The sequence below is a fragment of the Somniosus microcephalus genome, chromosome 15 (assembly GCF_052327205.1).
Source record: "Somniosus microcephalus isolate GS21.2 chromosome 15, FLI_Smic_1.0, whole genome shotgun sequence".
NCBI classification, from domain to species: Eukaryota; Metazoa; Chordata; class Chondrichthyes; order Squaliformes; family Somniosidae; genus Somniosus; species Somniosus microcephalus.
Window position 1 is genome coordinate 42,874,577 of NC_141001.1, and position 17,731 is coordinate 42,892,307.

Sequence of the window (17,731 nt, forward strand, 5' to 3'; positions counted from 1 at the left end):
AAAACTGTTATGAAGGCAGATAAGAATAATCCAGCACCAGCAAAAACTTCTTAGCAGAAGTCAGAAATCAGTTGTAGAAGGCTGAAAATAGTCAAAAAACGCACACCCAGAAGTTAACCAGCAGCCTAAAAGGACAAACCAGGAACTTACCTGTATGGAGTGGATGAACCTTTCAAATAGCACTGCTGAAGGATGTTTGCTACATGTTAGCACCACGAGTTTAAAAAAAAATTAGTTTATGGGATGTGGGCGTCGCTGGCAAGGCTAACATTTATTGCCCATCCCTAGTTGCCCTGGAGAAGGTGGTGGTGAGCCGCCGCCTTGAACCGCTGCAGTCCGTGTGGTGAAAGTGCTCCCACAGTGCTGTTAGGGAGTTCCAGGGTTTTGACCCAGCGACAATGAAGGACCGACGATATACTTCTAAGTCAGGATGGTGTGTGACTTGGAGCGGAACTTGGAGCTGGTGGTGTTCCCATGCACCTGCTGCCCTTGTCCTTCTAGGTGGAAGAGGTCGCGGGTTTGGGAGGTGTTGCCGAAGAAGCTTTGGCGAGTTGCTGCAGTACGGTGGAGGGAGTGAATGTTTAAGGTGGTGGATAGGGTGCCAATCAAGCGGCCTGCTTTGTCTTGGATGGAGTCGAGCTTCTTGAGTATTATTGGAGCTGCACTCATCCAGGCAAGTGGAGAGTATTCCATCACACTCCTGATTTGTGCCTTGTAGATGGTGGAAAGGCTTTGGGGAGTCAGGAGGTGAGACACTTGCTGCAGAATACCCAGCCTCTGCTGAGTTGCTGAGAGAATTTATCATGTGGCGACTCCGGTGCTTTTAAATGATTCCAGCGCACGCCCTGGATGCTTTTGGAGGAGCTCAATACAATATGGCGAGCAGCGCACTTCCGGCACAGAATGAATGTGCACAAGCCACCCGCCATCTTGGATTCTTAGGCGCCCGTTTTACATCTGTAAACTGCACGCGGCTCGATTGGATTCCTAACCCAGTGCCTTCAGGCCCATACCCTGCTCCTCCATTCACTGCTGACAGTTACCAAGAATCCACCAATAAACCAAACTTTGTTTCATCCCCAGTTGTGCCAAACTTCAGCTTCACTTCCACAGTTTTACCAAACTCTAGGTTCATCATTCATAGTGTTGCCCAATCAGAGGAACCCCTCTATGCTGTCAAAAGCCAGCAGCCCTGTCCAATTTTTGCAAAATCACAAGAGCATTTCCCAGTGTTGGACCATCCTCCAGTGCTACCAAACCCAGATAGGCGATGGTAGCATAGTGGTTATGTTACTTGAACTAGTTACCAACAGGCCTGGAGTAATGATCCAGCAACCGTGAGTTCAAATCCCACCACAGCAGCTAGGGAATTTAAATTTAGTTAAATAAATCTGAAATTAAAAGCTAGTATCAGTAATGGTCACCATGAAACTATCAGATTGTTGTAAAAGTCTGGTTCACTAGTGGAAAGAAATCTGCTGTTCTTACCGAGCTAGCCTATATGTGACTCCAGACCAACAGCAATGTGTTTGACTGCCCTCTGAAATGGCCTAGCTCAGTTGTAACAAATTGCTACGAAAAACAATAATAAGAATAAAACCGGACGGACCACCCGGCATCGACTGCGGTACCAGCTTCAGACATGACAACGGCACACCCAGCCTAGTCGACCCTGCAAAGTCCTCCTCACTAACATCTGCCAAAATTGGGATTACCATCTACCGCCCTCCCTCAGCTGATGAATCAGTTCTCCTTCATGTTGAACACCACTTGGAAGAAGCACTGAGGGTAGCAAGGGCCCAGAATGTACTCTGGGTGGGGGACTTCAATGTCCATCACCAAGAGTGGCTCGGTAGCACCACTACTGACTGAGCAGGCCGACTCTTGAAGGACGTAGGGCCTGCGGCAGGTGGTGATAGAACCAACACAAGGGTTGTGGTTGTTGGAGGTCGATCATCTCAGCCCAAGAACATCGCTCCGGAGTTCCTCAGGGTAGTGTCTTAGGCCCAACCATCTTCAGCTGCTTCATCAATGACGTTCCCTCCATCAGAAATGGGGATATTCGCTGACGATTGCAGTGTTCAGTTCCATTTGCAACTCCTCAGGTGAAGCAGTCCATGCCTGAATACAGCAAGACCTGAACGACATTCAAGCTTGGGCTGATAAGTGGCAAGTAACATTTGCGTCACACAAATGCCAGGCAATGACTATCTCCAACCACCGCCCCGTGACGGCATTCCCATCGCCAAATCCCCCACCATCAACATCCTGGCGGTCACGCTTGACCCAGAAACTTAACTGGACCAGCCACATAAATACTGTGGGTCACGCACTCCTCTACAACGGCTTCCAATACCTGCTGCAGCCAGAATGCACCTCCCCTTTAAGAGATGCAGACTGGCTTTAAGAAGTGCAGGCTAGCTTTAATTGGTGCTAGCCTCACACAAACTTGTGCCCCTGCTGAGGTATGCAGCCACTCAACAGCGCATTTAGCACTGGGCTGCACACTGCTGTCATTCTAATTCTAATTAGAATTGCACACTTACAGCCTGAACTCCCTACCTAATAGAACTGTGGGAGTACCTTCACCACACTGACTGCAGCGGTTCAAGAAGGCAGCTCACCACCACCTTCTCGAGGGCAATTAGGGATGGGCAATAAATGCTGGCCTTGTCAGCGATGCTCACATCCCATAAAAAAAAACAAATTACATTTTTTTTTAATTAACAAGCAGCATGAAGTTTGCGTGCTGCCTGTATCAGAGGAATGGACGTGGGATAGTTGTGCATTGCAATACCTGCGCCCATTTTCAGGCCTTATCCAATTTCTAGGCCAGAGTCTATTTGGTTAAAATTAAGGAATAGATGAGCTATTACGCTACTGGGTGTATACTATAGGCCACCAAATAGTGGGAAGGAGATAGAAGAGCAAATTTGCAGGCAAATTACAGAAGGATGCAAGAACTACAGAGTAGTGATAATGGGGGACTCCAATTATCCTAATTTAGACAGGGATTGTAACAGTGTAAAGGGCAAAGAGTGGGAGGAATTCCTGAAATGTGTACAAGAGAATTTTCTTGATCAGTGTGTTTCCAGCCCAACAGGGAAGGAATCAGTGCTGGACCTAGTTCTGAGCAATGAAGTGGAGCATGTTGCAGTGGGAGAATGGGAGAGGTATAATCAAGTATTAAAATACTTAACTGGAGGAAGGCTAACTTCAGTGAGTTGAAAAAGGATCTGCCCTAGGTGGATTGGAATCAAAAATTGGTAGGCAAAACAGTAATTGAGCAATGGGAGGCTTTCAAAGAGGAGATGGTTCAGGTACAGAGTAGACCAGCAGTTGCACACCAATCATGAGGTCCTGCGCAGACCACACACCAGCTCCTGCAGCTGGAAGAGATACCATGTAGCAAATTTAAAGGGACCGTGCACATTGGTAAGAGCAAAGTGTTAAATTGGTAAATTTGAAACAGCCCAACTCAATTTACCTGGAGTACTTGTGCTCCGGGATCCACTCCCGTATCTGAGAACCCCCCCCTGCCGTCGTACTCTGGGTACCGGGAGAGGAAAGACGCAGCGCCGGTCTCTTTCTTTAGTAAAAGATTCATCGAGATGACCAGCCATGATTCGACTCAGACTAACGTGCAGCTCAAGCTCCGTCTCGCGTACTGTTTCTTTCCCGTCCAGTGTATTTTGCACAACAGCGCTCTTTACTGATGAAACTCCCAGAAATGGCAGGGACCTGACGTAACTGGGTCTGCGCCAGAGTTACACCAGGTGACTGGTGGTATCCCCTGGAATTCAGACAACACCTTTCACCCAATTGCATCAATAAACAAAAAAATTTTTTTATAACTCACTGGAATGAAATCAAGCCCAGGACTAATTTTGAATTCGTCACTAAAATTCTTTCCGAGACAAGTTGAGACTAAAAACTCGCAAGTTTAAAAAAAAGTTCTAAGTAAGCAATCTTCCAATCGATTTGATTGTGTCAATTCCGAGTCATGCTGCCAATTGTGTTATTTTACATATTTAAAGTATTTATGGTATCGTGCATGTATCTGGAAAGTTTGCACAGATTTATGGAAACTGGACCCACAAACCACGAGTAACTCACCTTTCACATTGCAGTGACGAAGCAGAAACTGAGGTTTCGGGTGTGAATAAGTTTGTTGATTTACAAGCTGCAGATAATGCAGTATGTTTCTATTTCCCCGTAATCGGCTCAGACATTTCCAAGTCTGGTGCTGCAGATATCCCTGTAAACAGCAGAAGCTCCCTATACCACACAGTCTTAACATTGTTGATTTATTTTTGCAAAATTGAAAGGGGAAGTTATAGCAATGACACATTGATACAGCAAATGGCAGATTCGCTTTGCCCTCCTCTGTTTTTGGTTATGACTCTTCTGCTGCCTCGGAGACAATGACCTGCCTCCTGACGTTACAGGGGGCGGGATCAGCTAGGGGTCAGGTACGGCAGACGTTCGGTCTTGAAGCCAGGCCTTGGCGGGCCAGATTGAATCCATTGGTGGGCCAGTTACGGCCTGTGGGCTGTATTTTGCCCACCACTGGAGTAGACACATTCCCATGAGGGGGAAAGGAAGGACATCCAAAGCTAGAGTTCCCTGGATGACTAAAGAAAGAGGTTAAAATCAGACAGAAAAAGGAGGCTTATGGCAATTGTAAGGTTCATCATACAGTAGAGAACCAAAATGAATATAGAAAGTACAGAGGAGATTTAAAAAAGCAAATAAGAGGGGCAAAGAGTAGATTATCGGCTAACATAGAAGGGAACCCAAAAGTCTTTTATAAATACATAAGTAGTAAATGGGTAGTCAGGAAGGGTGGGACCAATTAGGGGTCAAAAAGGAGATTTTCTTGTGGAGGCAGAGGGCCTGGGGTTCTAAATGAATACTTTGCATCTGTCTTCACTAGAGAAGAGGATGCTGCCAATGTAGCAGTAAAGGAGAAGACAGTAGCGATATTGGATAGTGTTAAATCCGTGAATCTTGATGTATGGTGTCCTTCAATAAATAGACAGAGACTGCAGAGGAACAATCAACGGTGTTTACTGGAGGAGGGTTACTCTAAAACTAATAGTACAAATCCCTACTCAGGGTTTATATACAGGTGTGGTCACTGCCGGTACTACAGTATACAGGAGCTGTAAAAAGTAGTTCTCCCCTTAAAGGTACATATACTACAATTCCTCCCCTTTTAGATTAACAGTACCATAACATTCATTTAACAATTAAATATCAACTAATTACAATTAACACTTTTAACATGCAACATTAACTGAAAATAGTCTATTTATAAATTCAGTCTTTGGGGAGGCTTCCTGATCCTTTCTGGATAGCGCCTTTCCCGAGTGTCTTGCTCTTGGTGCTAAGGCAATTCTGGCCCCCTGTCGTCGGTTGGCTCCGATGCTACTGTTTCTGGGGTACATGCTACCGGTATGTCGGGTTCATCACCAGGTACGTATGGGCGAGACATGGGGTTGACTCGTTCCTGTGACTCTAGGATCTGGTCAACATGGCGTCTCACAATGTTCTCCCCAACATCCACTGTGTACATTAGTGGCCCCTGCCGTGTGCGTATCGTTCCTGGTTGCCATTTCTCTGTTCGGTAGTCGCGGGCCAAGACTGGTTGCCCTACATTGAAGCTCCTTGTCGGCTTCTCATTGATGTGCTGGAATTGCTTATTCTCAACATCTCTTCGTACATTTGGTCTGAGCAAATCCATATGAGATCTCAACCTTCGGTTAAAGAACATCATGGCCGGGGTCTGGTTGGTGACTGCATGTGTCGCATTTCTGTAGGCTAACAGGAAATTGTCCACCTTGTGCTGCAGTGGAATGTCGTCATCGCACATGGCCCTTACTGCTTTCTTAAAGGTTTGTACGAACCTCTCAGCCAATCCATTTGTGGCTGGATGATACGGGGCGGATGTGTAATGCTTTACCCCATTCCTCTTCATAAATCTTCGAAACAAACTGTGGTCCGTTATCAGAGCAAATCTGCTCTGGCAAGCCGTTCCTGGCAAATATGGTCCGTAGGACTGCAATAGTTTTCTCCGTGGTGGTGGAGGACATTTTGATCACCTCAGGCCATTTCGAGTGCACATCCACGGCTATTAAAACATTGAGTCCATGAATGGACCAGCAAAATCAATATGCACCCGTTGCCATGGAGATGAGGGCCACTCCCATGGGTGTAGAGGGGCATGTGGTGGTGCATTTTGGACCTTCTGGCATCCTGAGCAGCTCTTTGTCAGGTCCTCGATTTGCTGATCGATCCCCGGCCACCACACATAAGCCCTAGCAAGGCTTTTCATTTTCACCCCTCCCAGATGGCCTTCGTGAAGCTCATTGAGTACTCTCTCCCTTAACTTGGGTGGAATTACCACTCGGAATCCACACATCAAGGTCCCCTGGCATACTGACAGCTGTTCTCTTCTGGATGAGAATGCTGGCAACAGTGAGTCGCCATGTGTTGGCCATCCTTTCACCGTCAAGTCATATACCTGAGACAGTGTCGGGTCATTTTGGGTCTCCTTCTATATATCAGCGTTAGTTACAGGCAAGTGTTCAATTATAGTCGAATGAAATATTTCGACAGGGTCCACTGCCGGTGCTTCCTCCGCAGTAGGCAGTGGCAGGCGTGATAGCCCATCAGCGTTTCCATGCTGTTTCGTGCCCTTATACTCGATTTCATATTGGTTCGCCCCTAGAAAAAGGGACCATCTTTGTAGCCGTTGCGCAGTCATCACCGGAACGCCCTTCTTTGGATTAAAGATGGAGACAAGTGGTTGGTGGTCAGTCAGCAAGGTGAACTTCTGCCCGTGCAGATAGTGGTTTAACTTTTTCACTCCCCACACTAGGCTGAGGGCCTCCCTGTCAATCTGGGTGTAGTTACGCTCAGCTGAGGTGAGTGATCGTGACGCAAAGGCTATTGGCCTCTCTGAGCCGTCCGAGAATTTGTGCGACAGCACCGCTCCAGTGCCATAGGGTGATGCATCACACGCCAACCTAATTGGTAGTGCTGGGTTGAAACATAGAAACATAGAAGATAGGAGCAGGAGTAGGCCATTCGGCCCTTTGAGCCTGCTCCGCCATTCAACGAGATCATGGCTGATCATCCAAACCCTAGCACCCGGTCCCTACACCGACATCCATCCCACCCAAGCCCTATCCCCGTAACCCCACGTATTTAATCCCCCCTAACACTAAGGGCCAATTTTTATCATGGCCAATCAACCTAACCCGCACATCTTTGGACTGTGGGAGGAAACCGGAGCACCCGGAGAAAACCCACGCAATGAGCAAATGAGCAAACACCTCTTTTGATGTGATCAATTCTTTGCTCTTCTGGAAAGCTCGTTTACATTCGTCATTCCACTTCCATGGTACCCCCGTTTGCAGTAGGGTGTTCAGTGGGTGTCGTACGGTAGACAAATTTGGCAAGAACTTATGGTAGTAGTTCACCAGCCCGAGGAACGACCTCAGTTGTAACACATTTTCCAGTGCTGGAGCCTTGACTACTGCCTCAATCTTTTCAGGGGACTTATGTAACCCCTCTTCATCAATAACGTGGCCACAATACGAGATCTGCTTCTGGAAAAACTCGCATTTGTGGCGATTAGCTCGGAGCCCATATTCCTTCAATCTAGTGAGCACCTGCTCCAGGTTGGCGAGGTGATCACTGTCATTTTCGCCCGTGACCAGGATGTCATCCAAGTAACACTGGGTCCCTGGAATCCCTTGCAGGACTTGATCCATTGCCCTTTGCCAAATAGCCGGAGCTGATGCTACCCCGAACACCAGCCGGTTGTATTGGTAGAGACCTTTATGAGTGTTGATCATGAGGTACTGTTTCGAGGCTTCTTCTACCTCCATTTGCAGGTACGCCTGGGCCAGATCAATCTTAGTGAAGCGTTTCCCTCCAGATAGCGAGGCGAAAATATCTTCAATCCGCGGAAGCGGATATTGTGCCGTGTGAAGGACTGGGTTCACTGTCACCTTAAAGTCCCCACAGATGCGAACCTTCTTTGGTTCCCCAGGCGTATTACTCAATGACCTCTTCATTACAGGAACGATGGGTGTAGCCCACCCGCTCCAGTCCACTTTGGACAGTACTCCTGAATGTTCAAAACCTTCCAGCTCTGCTTCGACGGCTGGGCGGATCGCATAAGGCACCAGTCTGGCCTTAAAAAACTTTGGGCTTGCATTTTCCTCTATTTTGATCGTCGCTGTTATGCCTTTTAGTGTTCCGAGTTCCTCCTGGAACACTTCTTGTGCATCAGTTAGCATTTTTGACAGTCGTCCAGGTGTGACGTCGTCATCCTTTTTGGCATCTACAGTCAGTGCTTGTATGGAATGCCAATCTAGCTGTATCTTCCGGATCCATTCACGTCCTAGTAGTGGTGGTCCTCCCTCTGGCAATACATATAGGTCCATTTTTGGTGTTTCCTTGCCGTTATATATAGCGTTCACCATTATTTTTCCTTTGGGTTAGACTTTTTGCCCCGTGTACGTCTTCAAGACGATCTCTGTATCTCTCAAGGGTATATGTGAGAATAGCCGCTTGTAGTCCCTTCGGTTTATGACTGTTAGGGCTGATCCTGTGTCCAATTCCGTTTTGGGATCAAATGGCGTCTCCCGCGCTTTCCTTTCTTCCCCGCGGACGCTGCTCAGCCCTTGAACACCGACCGCACTCTGCGCGTTTTCCTGCGCGCCTCTCTCGTTGACGCCGCTCGGTCCTGAACCCTGGCTGCGCCCCGTGCGCTCTACCCGCTCTCTCTTTTTTTTTTCCGTTGACGCCGCTCGGTCTTCAACCCCGGCTGCGCCCTGTGCACTTTACCCTCTCTGTTACACCGTCGACGCTGCTCGGCCTTCCCCTGTGCCGTCGGTTGGCTCCAGTCGCCGCCGTCCGGGAAGGGTCTACGCCGTACCTGCTGCCAGCCCGTCTCGCTGGAATCTCCGCCGGATGGTCGACGCCCGTGCCCTTGGAATCGGCCTTCTTCTGCAGAGTTGCAGGTAGGTTCGAATCGACTCGTCGCCAATGTTAAATCCGTGAATCTTGATGTATGGTGTCCTTCAATAAATAGACAGAGACTGCAGAGAAACAGTCAACAGTGTTTGCTGGAGGAGGGTTACTCTAAAACTAACAGTACAAATCCCTACTCAGGGCTTATATACAGGTGTGGTCACTGCCGGTACTACAGTATACAGGAGCTGTAAAAAGTAGTTCTCCCCTTAAAGGTACATACACTACAGATAGGATAAAAATAGACAAAGAGGAGGTACTTAAAAGGTTGGCAGTCCTCAAAGTAGAAAAGTCACCCAATCTGGATGGGATGCATCCTAGATTACTAAGAGAAGTAAGGTTGAAATTGTGGATGCTCTGGCCACAATCTTACAATCCTCCTTGGATATGGGGATGGTGCTAGAGGACTGGAGGACTGCAAATGTTACACCCCTGTTTTAAAAAGGGAAGAGGGATAAACCCTGCAACTACAAGCCAGTCAGTTTAACTTTTTGAGACAGTAATCCAGGATAAAGTTAATTGTCATTTGGAAAAGTATGGATTAATAAATGAAAGTCAGCACGGATTTGTTAAAGGCAGATCGTGTTTGACTAACTTGATCGTGTTCTTTGATGAAGTAATAAAGCGGGCTGATGAGGGTAATGCGATGTATATGTATTTCAAAGGCGTTTGACAAAGTACCACACAATAGACTTGTTAGCAAAATTAAAGCCCATGGGATTAAAGGGACAAAAGGCAGAGAGTAGTGATGAACGGTTGTTTTTCGGAGTGGTCCACTTCTATTTTTGATATATATTAATGACCTGGAATTAAATATACAAGGCATAATTTCAAAGTTTGCAGAGGATACGAAAATCGGAAATGTAGTAAGCAATGAGGATAGTAACAGACTTCAGGAGGACATAGACAGACTGGTGAAATGGGCAGACACATGGCAGAATCAATTTAACGCAGAGAAGTGTGAAGTGATACGTTCTGATAGGAAGAGTGAGGAGAGGCAATATGAACTAAATGGTACAATTTTAAAAAGGGCACAGGAACAGAAAGATCTAGGGGTGCATGTATACAAACCTTTGAAGGTGGCAGGACAAGTTGAGAAGACTGTTAAAAAAGCATATGGTACCCTTGTCATTATTAATAGTGGAATAGAGTACAAAAGCAACAAAGTTATGCTAAAATAACAACAGAAAATGCTGGAAAAACTCAGCAGGCCAGGCAGCATCCGTGGAGAGAGAAACAGAGTTAACGTTTCAGGTCTGGGACCCATCATCAGAACTGGAAAAAGCTGGAGATGTAGCAGATATTAAGCAGGCGCAGAGACGGGGGTGGGGTGTTGGTGGGAGGGGAAGAAGGAATTGAAGGAATAAACTGTGCTTTTGTAAGAGGCAGGAATGGGAATGGCAAAAGCATACAGCATGAAAAATGGGGGCAGTGGTTATAGTTTGAAATTGTTGAACTCAATGTTGAGTCCATGATACGCTTATCAATTACTTCATAAAAGGTGATGAGTCGAAGAAGAGATGATGAGTCGAAAGAAGAGATGAATAAGGCTTTTATTAGCTAAGAAGAGACCATGCTTCTTCGTGAGTGACTGAACAAGTCTGAACGAAACCCACACAGTGGTGGGTGGAGTCAGCTGAGGCATGCCTCCATACACAGCGCCACCCAGAGGTGGCAATATACAATACAGTGGTTTACCACATTCACCCCTTGTTTAATGTGAAGTCCGGCGGGGTGAAGGGTACTACAAGTTAAGTCTATCAGGAGGCCTTGTCTGACGTCCTGATCGTCGTGGTGGCGGCGGTGGTGTTGCAGCATCCGATGTCGGGTCTGGTGTCTGGGTGGTTGGCGAAGATTCCTGGGGCTTTGGCATGCCGTCTGCAGGGGTTGGGTTGGGAGGGGTGGTGGGGGATAACAGTGGTAAGGGGGATAACGGTGGTAAGGGGGATAACGGTGGTAATTCAGGGGTACCCGAGGGTGCGAGATCTCGTATGGAGACCGTGTCCTCCCGCCCGTCTGGGTATGTCACCCAGGCATACTGGGGGTTGGCGTGTAGGAGGTGCACCCGCTCGACCAGGGGGTCCGTTTTATGCGTCCTCACGTGCCTCCGCAGTAGGACGGGCCCAGGAGAAGTCAACCATGCCGGTAGCGAGGTTCCCGATGTAGACTTCCGGGGGAAAACGAACATTTTCTCATGAGGGGTCGCATTAGTGGCAGTACAAAGCAGTGACCGAATGGAGTGAAGCGCTGCAGGGAGGACCTCCTGCCAGCGGGAGGTCGGAAGGCCCTTAGATTTTAGTGCTAAGAGGACTGCCTTCCAAACCGTCGCGTTCTCCCTTTCCACCTGGCCGTTCCCCCGGGGGTTGTAACTGGTGGTCCTGCTCGTGGCGATACCTCTTGTTAGCAGGTACTGCCGAAGTTCGTCGCTCATGAACGATGAGCCCCTGTCGCTATGTATATAGCTGGGGAACCCGAACAGAGCGAAGATGTCATTCAGACACTTGATGACCGTGGTACTGGTCATGTCTGGGCAAGGGATGGCAAAGGGGAAACGGGAGTACTCATCAACTATGTTGAGGAAGTACACATTGCGGTCAGCGGAGGGGAGGGGCCCTTTAAAATCGACGCTCAGGCGTTCGAAGGGGCGGGTGGCCTTGATCAGGCTTGCTCTGTCCGGCCTATAGAAGTGCGGTTTGCACTCGGCGCAGATTTGGCAGCTCTTGGTCATGGTCCTGACCTCCTCGATGGAGTAGGGCAGGTTACGGGATTTGATAAAATGGAAAAACCTGGTGACCCCCGGGTGGCAGAGGTCATTGTGGAGGGACTGCAGCCTATCACTCTGCGCGTTGGCGCATGTACCACGTGATAGGGCATCTGGGGGCTCATTGAGTTTCCCTGGCCGATACAAGATATCATAATTGTAGGTGGAGAGTTCGATTCTCCACCTCAAGATCTTGTCGTTCTTGATTTTACCCCTCTGCTTATTATTAAACATAAAAGCTACTGAACGCTGGTCAGTGAGCAGGGTAAATCGTTTCCCGGCCAGGTAATGCCTCCAGTGACGCACCGCTTCTACAATAGCCTGGGCCTCCTTTTCGACGGAGGAGTGTCTCGTCTCGGGGCCCTGGAGGGTCCTTGAGAAAAAGGCCACGGGTCTGCCCGCCTGGTTAAGGGTCGCGGCTAGGGCGAAGTCGGAGGCATCGCTCTCCACTTGGAAGGGGATGGACTCATCCACCGCGTGCATTGCGGCCTTCGCGATATCGTTCTTGATAAGAGTGAAGGCTGCACACGCCTCTGGTGTCAGGGGGAAGGAGGTGGCTTTGATGAGGGGCCTGGCTTTGTCTGCATAGAGGGGCACCCACTGGGCGTAGTAGGAGAAAAACCCCAGGCATCTCTTCAGTGCTTTTTGGCAGTGGGGAAGGGGTAGCTCCATTAGGGGGCGCATTCTGTCGGGGTCGGGCCCGATGACTCCGTTCTCCACCACGCAGCCGAGGATGGCCAGGCGCTTGGTGTGAAACATACATTTTTCCTTATTGTACGTTAGGTTCAGCCGTTGGGCCGTACGGAGGAAATTTGCTAGATTAACGTCGTGGTCCTGCTGGTCGTGGCCGCAGATGGTGACGTTATCCAAATAGGGGAAGGTTGCCCGCAGCGCGTTCTGGTCAACCATTCGGTCCATCTCCCTTTGGAAGACCGAAACCCCGTTGGTGACGCCGAAGGGGACCCTAAGGAAGTGGTAGAGGCGGCCGTTTGCCTCGAAGGCAGTATACTGGCGGTCCTCATGGCGGATGGGCAGCTGGTGGTACGCTGACTTAAGGTCGATGGTGGAGAATACTTTGTATTGCGCAATCTGATTGACCATATCAGATATGCGAGGGAGGGGGTACGCGTCCAGCTGGGTGTACCGGTTTATGGTTTGGCTGTAGTCGATTACCATGCGGCGTTTTGCAGTGGTTTTAACGACTACAACCTGGGCTCGCCAGGGGCTAGTGCTACCTTCGATAATGCCCTCCTTCAAGAGCCGCTCCACCTCAGAGCTGATAAAAGCTCTGTCCCCGGCACTGTACCGCCTGCTTTTGGTAGCGATGGGTTTACAGTCGCGGGTGAGGTTAGCGAACAGGGGAGGGGGGGGGACTTTTAATGTGGAAAGGCTGCAGGTGGTTTGCAGCGGGCGATTTAAAAGTTGTTGGTTGCAGACTGTGAGTGGGGGGAGGGGTCCACCGTATGCTAGTGTGACACTCTTAAGGTGGCACTGAAAATCCAACCCTAGCAGGACGGCAGCGCAAAGACGGGGCAGGACTAGCAGTTTAAATTTTTGATATTCAGTGCCCCCTACTGACAGGGTCACCACACAGTAGCCGCTGATGTCCATTGACTGGGACTTGGACGACATAGAAATGCGATGGTGCGTTGGCAGAATCGTGAGGGAGTGGCTACGTACCGTGTCGGGGTGGACGAAACTCTCTGTGCTCCCGCTGTCGATCAGGCAACTGGTGGCGCGGCCGTTTACCGCGATATCCATCAATAGTAACTTTCACAAGTGAATTGGATAATTACTTGAAGGGAAAAATTTACAGGGCTGTAGGGAAAGAGCAGAGCAGTGGGATTAATTGGATAGCTCTTTCAAAGAGCCGGCACAGGCATGATGGGCCGAATGGCCTCCTTCTGTGCTGTATCATTTTATATGATACTATAAGTACTGTACGACAAAAAAGTGAATTATAAACTAATTGTTGACATTTTATGTTCCAGGTCAATTATATAGTTGCGAAGAAGTTGTGTCAGTTGGGTATGTAATTTTATAACTCTGCAATATACTTTAAACGCCATACAAATTAAGGCTCCAAAAATCCACAGGCCACTGTGGGCACATCTTTGGTGCCTGCCTTCCCCATGTAGGCATAAAATCCAGTGCCTGCCTAAGATTTGGGGAGGTGACGAAGCCGCCCGCGACACCCCAGCCACATCTCCTTCAGCCCTCTGGGGGGTCAACCCAAAAACTGTATAATTTATAAAAAGCACCCACCTTAGCCTGTACCTCCTTGTGGGGCTCACAATGCCCATCTGGAGACCGGGAGGCCTCAGCTCCCGGTGTATGGAGTCCCTCCCAACCCCCAGTTGCACCCTGGGGCAGCTCTGTTTGCATCATTTGCCTTATAAGGGGAAGACAGAGGTTTTGCCCCTTACAAGGCTGAGAAATGTAGTGATCCAGCACCTGCAGGTCTCTGCTGTTTTCTGGTGAGTTCCACTGGACTGCCACTGGAGTTGACGGGAGTCCAGTGGAACCCCAGCGTATTTTAGCGGCTATAGTGCATCAGTGTTGTTTTGTAGAGGATGTAACAGTGGGAACATTTCAAAAAGCAGGACTGTTTAATTATATTGTGGATGTTAGTGGCATTGGGTGGTTCAATGGGTTAGACACTGCCCTTCCAATTCTGGGTACCTGAGTTCAAGTGCCGCCAAGACTGGTGGGATGGAAGTCCCCTCTGTCTGCTGGCTGCAAAGGTGCTATGTAGTGAAGTTGGGCAGTATTAATTCAGTTCCTAGTGGGTCTGAGCCCAAAGCACAACATTTGACACTAATAAGCAATATCACAAGAAGGCTGCTGGGGAAAGGGAAAAATGTCATACTAGTGCAGTTGGGGATGTTGGGGCTGAGCAGCCTTGTAAGAGGATGGAACGGTTTGTAGTTATTATACAGAGAATGTCGTGCTTGACTAATCTACTGGAATTTTTTGAGGATGTAACTGATAAAATAGATAAGGGAGAACCAGTGGATGTGGTGTATTTGGACTTTCAGAAGGCTTTCGATAAGGTCCCGCATAAGAGATTAGCGTGTAAAGTTAAGGCACATGGGATTGGGGGCAAGGTGCTGACTTGGATAGAGAACTGGTTGGCAGACAGGAAGCAAAGAGTTGGAACCGCAGGGATTGGTCCTAGGACCCCAGCTATTCACAATATATATTAATGATCTAGACGAGGGAACTAGATGTAATATCTCCAAGTTTGCAAACGACACAAAGCTGGGTGGGCGTGTGTGCTGTGAGGAGGATGCCGAGAAACTCCAGTATGATTTGGACAGGTTGGGTGATTGGGCAGATGCATGGCAGATGCAGTATAATGTGGATAAATGCAAGGTTTTCCATTTTGGTGGCAAAAACAGGAAGGCAGATTATTATCTGAGCGGCAATAGATTGGGAGAAGGGGAAGTGCAACGAGACCTGGGTGTCCTTGTGCACCAGTCGCTGAAGGTAAGCATGTAGGTGCAGCAGGCGGCTAAGAAGGCAAATGGTATGTTGGCCTTCGTAGCGAGAGGGTTCGTGTACAGGAACAAGGATGTCTTGTTGCAGTTGTACAGGGCCTTGGTGAGACCGCATCTTGAGTATTGTGTGCAGTTTTGGTCGCCTTATCTGAGGAAGGATGTTCTTGCCATGGAGGGAGTGCAGCGAAGATTCACCAGACTGATACCTGGGATGGCAGGAATGACGTATGAGGAGAGATTGAGTCGATTGGGCTTATACTCGCTGGAGTTTAGAAGAATGAGAGGGGATCTCATTGAAACTTATAAAATTCTAACAGGACTAGACAGACTAGATGCTGGAAGGATGTTCCCGATGGCCGGGGAGTCCAGAACCAGGGGTCACCGTCTAAGGATAAGGGGTAAGCCATTTAGGACAGAGATGAGGAGGAATTTCTTCACCCAGAGAGTGGTGAACCTGTGGCATTCTCTACCACAGAAGGCAGTAGAGGCCAATTCATTAAATATATTCAAGAAGGAGTTAGATATATTTCTTAAGGCTAAAGGGATCAAGGGATATGGAGAGAAGGCAGGGACAGGGTTCTGAATTTGGATGATCAGCCATGATCTCATTGAATGGCGGAGCAGGCTCGAGGGGCCGAATGGCCTACTCCTGCTCCTATCTTCTATGTTTCTATACTGGGGATAGATCAGAAAATGTACAACACTGTTGATTCCTTGTGTGTTTTTGTCTCACTTATAATCATCTTCTGATGTTTGCAGAAAGGCCACGCACTGCATTGGCTCGAGAAAACAGCTTTACTGTAAAAATGTTCACATTCCAGTTCTTCACCATGTTCACATCCATCACTTACATTGCATTTTTTCTGGGAAGGTGAGTACTCCTATAAACACCCCTATTTTTACAAAACAGCAAATCCTCTGATTCTTCATGAGCAATATATTGGAAAATCTACTAGTGTTATAAAAAAAGATTGTTTCAGCAATTGATTGGGTGACGTAATCAAAGCAGTAGGCACTCGGGCTGTGTTTAATGATTGACTTTGTCTCCTTTCGCATTTACGTGTGAGTGTACAATGATAATGTACAGTGATAGTGCACTATGCAGTGAGTGTGCAGTGTTAGTATACTGTATAGTCACCACGCAATATAGTAATGGAATTTTTCTCTGATAGGATCAACGGTCATCCAGGTAATTATTCGAGAATAGCAAATCAGTGGCGACTAGAAGAGGTGAGCAAACAATTCCTGATTATTTTCATTCCCTTCACAGAAACATTAAGACACACAGCACCGTACATTACCATTAACTCAATTATCAAGACAGTCTATTGTTTACAGAATTAGTGGAAAATAACTTCCACTAGTATATTAACGGCCTTTCATCTAGTTTCTTTTTTTTCCTATACTTGTGTGAATGTACTAGCCTTTTATAAAATTAACATTTAATTGTAACTCTTTTTCCAAATCCTTTCTGTGGAAAAATGGTTAAAACATCCCGAAATATGAAAAAGTATTTCATGGTTTTTGTGGGAGTCTTTTTTCTTAAAGCTGTGGTGTGTTGGTACGGTATTTCCCACATATTTTCACTTCTTACTTTTTAGGCCCATTTTGCAATTTGTTCGATGCATTTGTTTATTCTTTTAATTTTTAATGATATTTTTGCATTTTTTGATCTTTTGGCTCTTTTTGTATTTTTATGAAACAATTCGAGGAGCTTAAAAATAATTTTAAGTGCCCTAAAGTGCTACATGGTCACTACGTTGCGATTTCTTCTTGGCCTCTGGGAAGTTGGGGATGAGAAGAAGGTGCAGTGTGTTGTGTTACGTACCTTTAAGAGAATAACTGGTCTCAGACTGCAGTACCGGCAGTGACCACCCCTGTATAAAAGGCGCTAGTGAGCCTCTGTTGTTTTCAGTTTCACTATTGACTTCCATCAGTAAATACTTGTTTTGTTCAACTCCTGCTGTCCGTGTCTCAATCATTCACGGACGTAATACTGGCGACGAGCAGATACGAACCTACCTACAGTCTGCACCACCTCCTGGGATCCATTCCTACAGCAAAGTGAGCAGAGGTCGAGGCCAGAAAGAAAAGAAAGTAAGAGGCAGTAGAAATGGGCGTCGACCGTGGGCATCCGCCCCTGTGTTTGTGGAGTTGAAGATTGCTGGAGAAGCTGTCGGAAGCGGGGCCTGGTTCCTGTCGACGGTGCTTCAGCTAATCGGGCTGGTGGCAGGTAGTGCACTGATCCTTCCTGGGCTGCGGCGGTCGCGAACTCGAGCGGGTGGTTTGCAACGGGGCCGAGCAGCGTTGTCGGTAAGAAGAGAGAGAGGGGGTGGAGCACACAGGGCGCGGCCGGTGCTACGAAGCCGGGCTGCGTATAGACCCGCGAAAAGGGAGGCAAGAGTCCCACAGGGTTGTTCCA

General features: G+C 47.9%; 1 pseudogene across 1 annotated transcript in view; it reads left to right on the plus strand.

Moving 5' to 3' along the window:
• LOC147106660 (anoctamin-9-like) overlaps window positions 1–17,731 on the plus strand; it is a 244,948-nt pseudogene that overhangs the window by 147,532 nt on the left and 79,685 nt on the right. The window contains exons 15-17 of the transcript XR_015081081.1: window positions 13,801–13,837; window positions 16,069–16,180; window positions 16,482–16,539. The product of XR_015081081.1 is annotated as an anoctamin-9-like (transcript). The remainder of the gene's footprint in view (window positions 1–13,800; window positions 13,838–16,068; window positions 16,181–16,481; window positions 16,540–17,731) is intronic.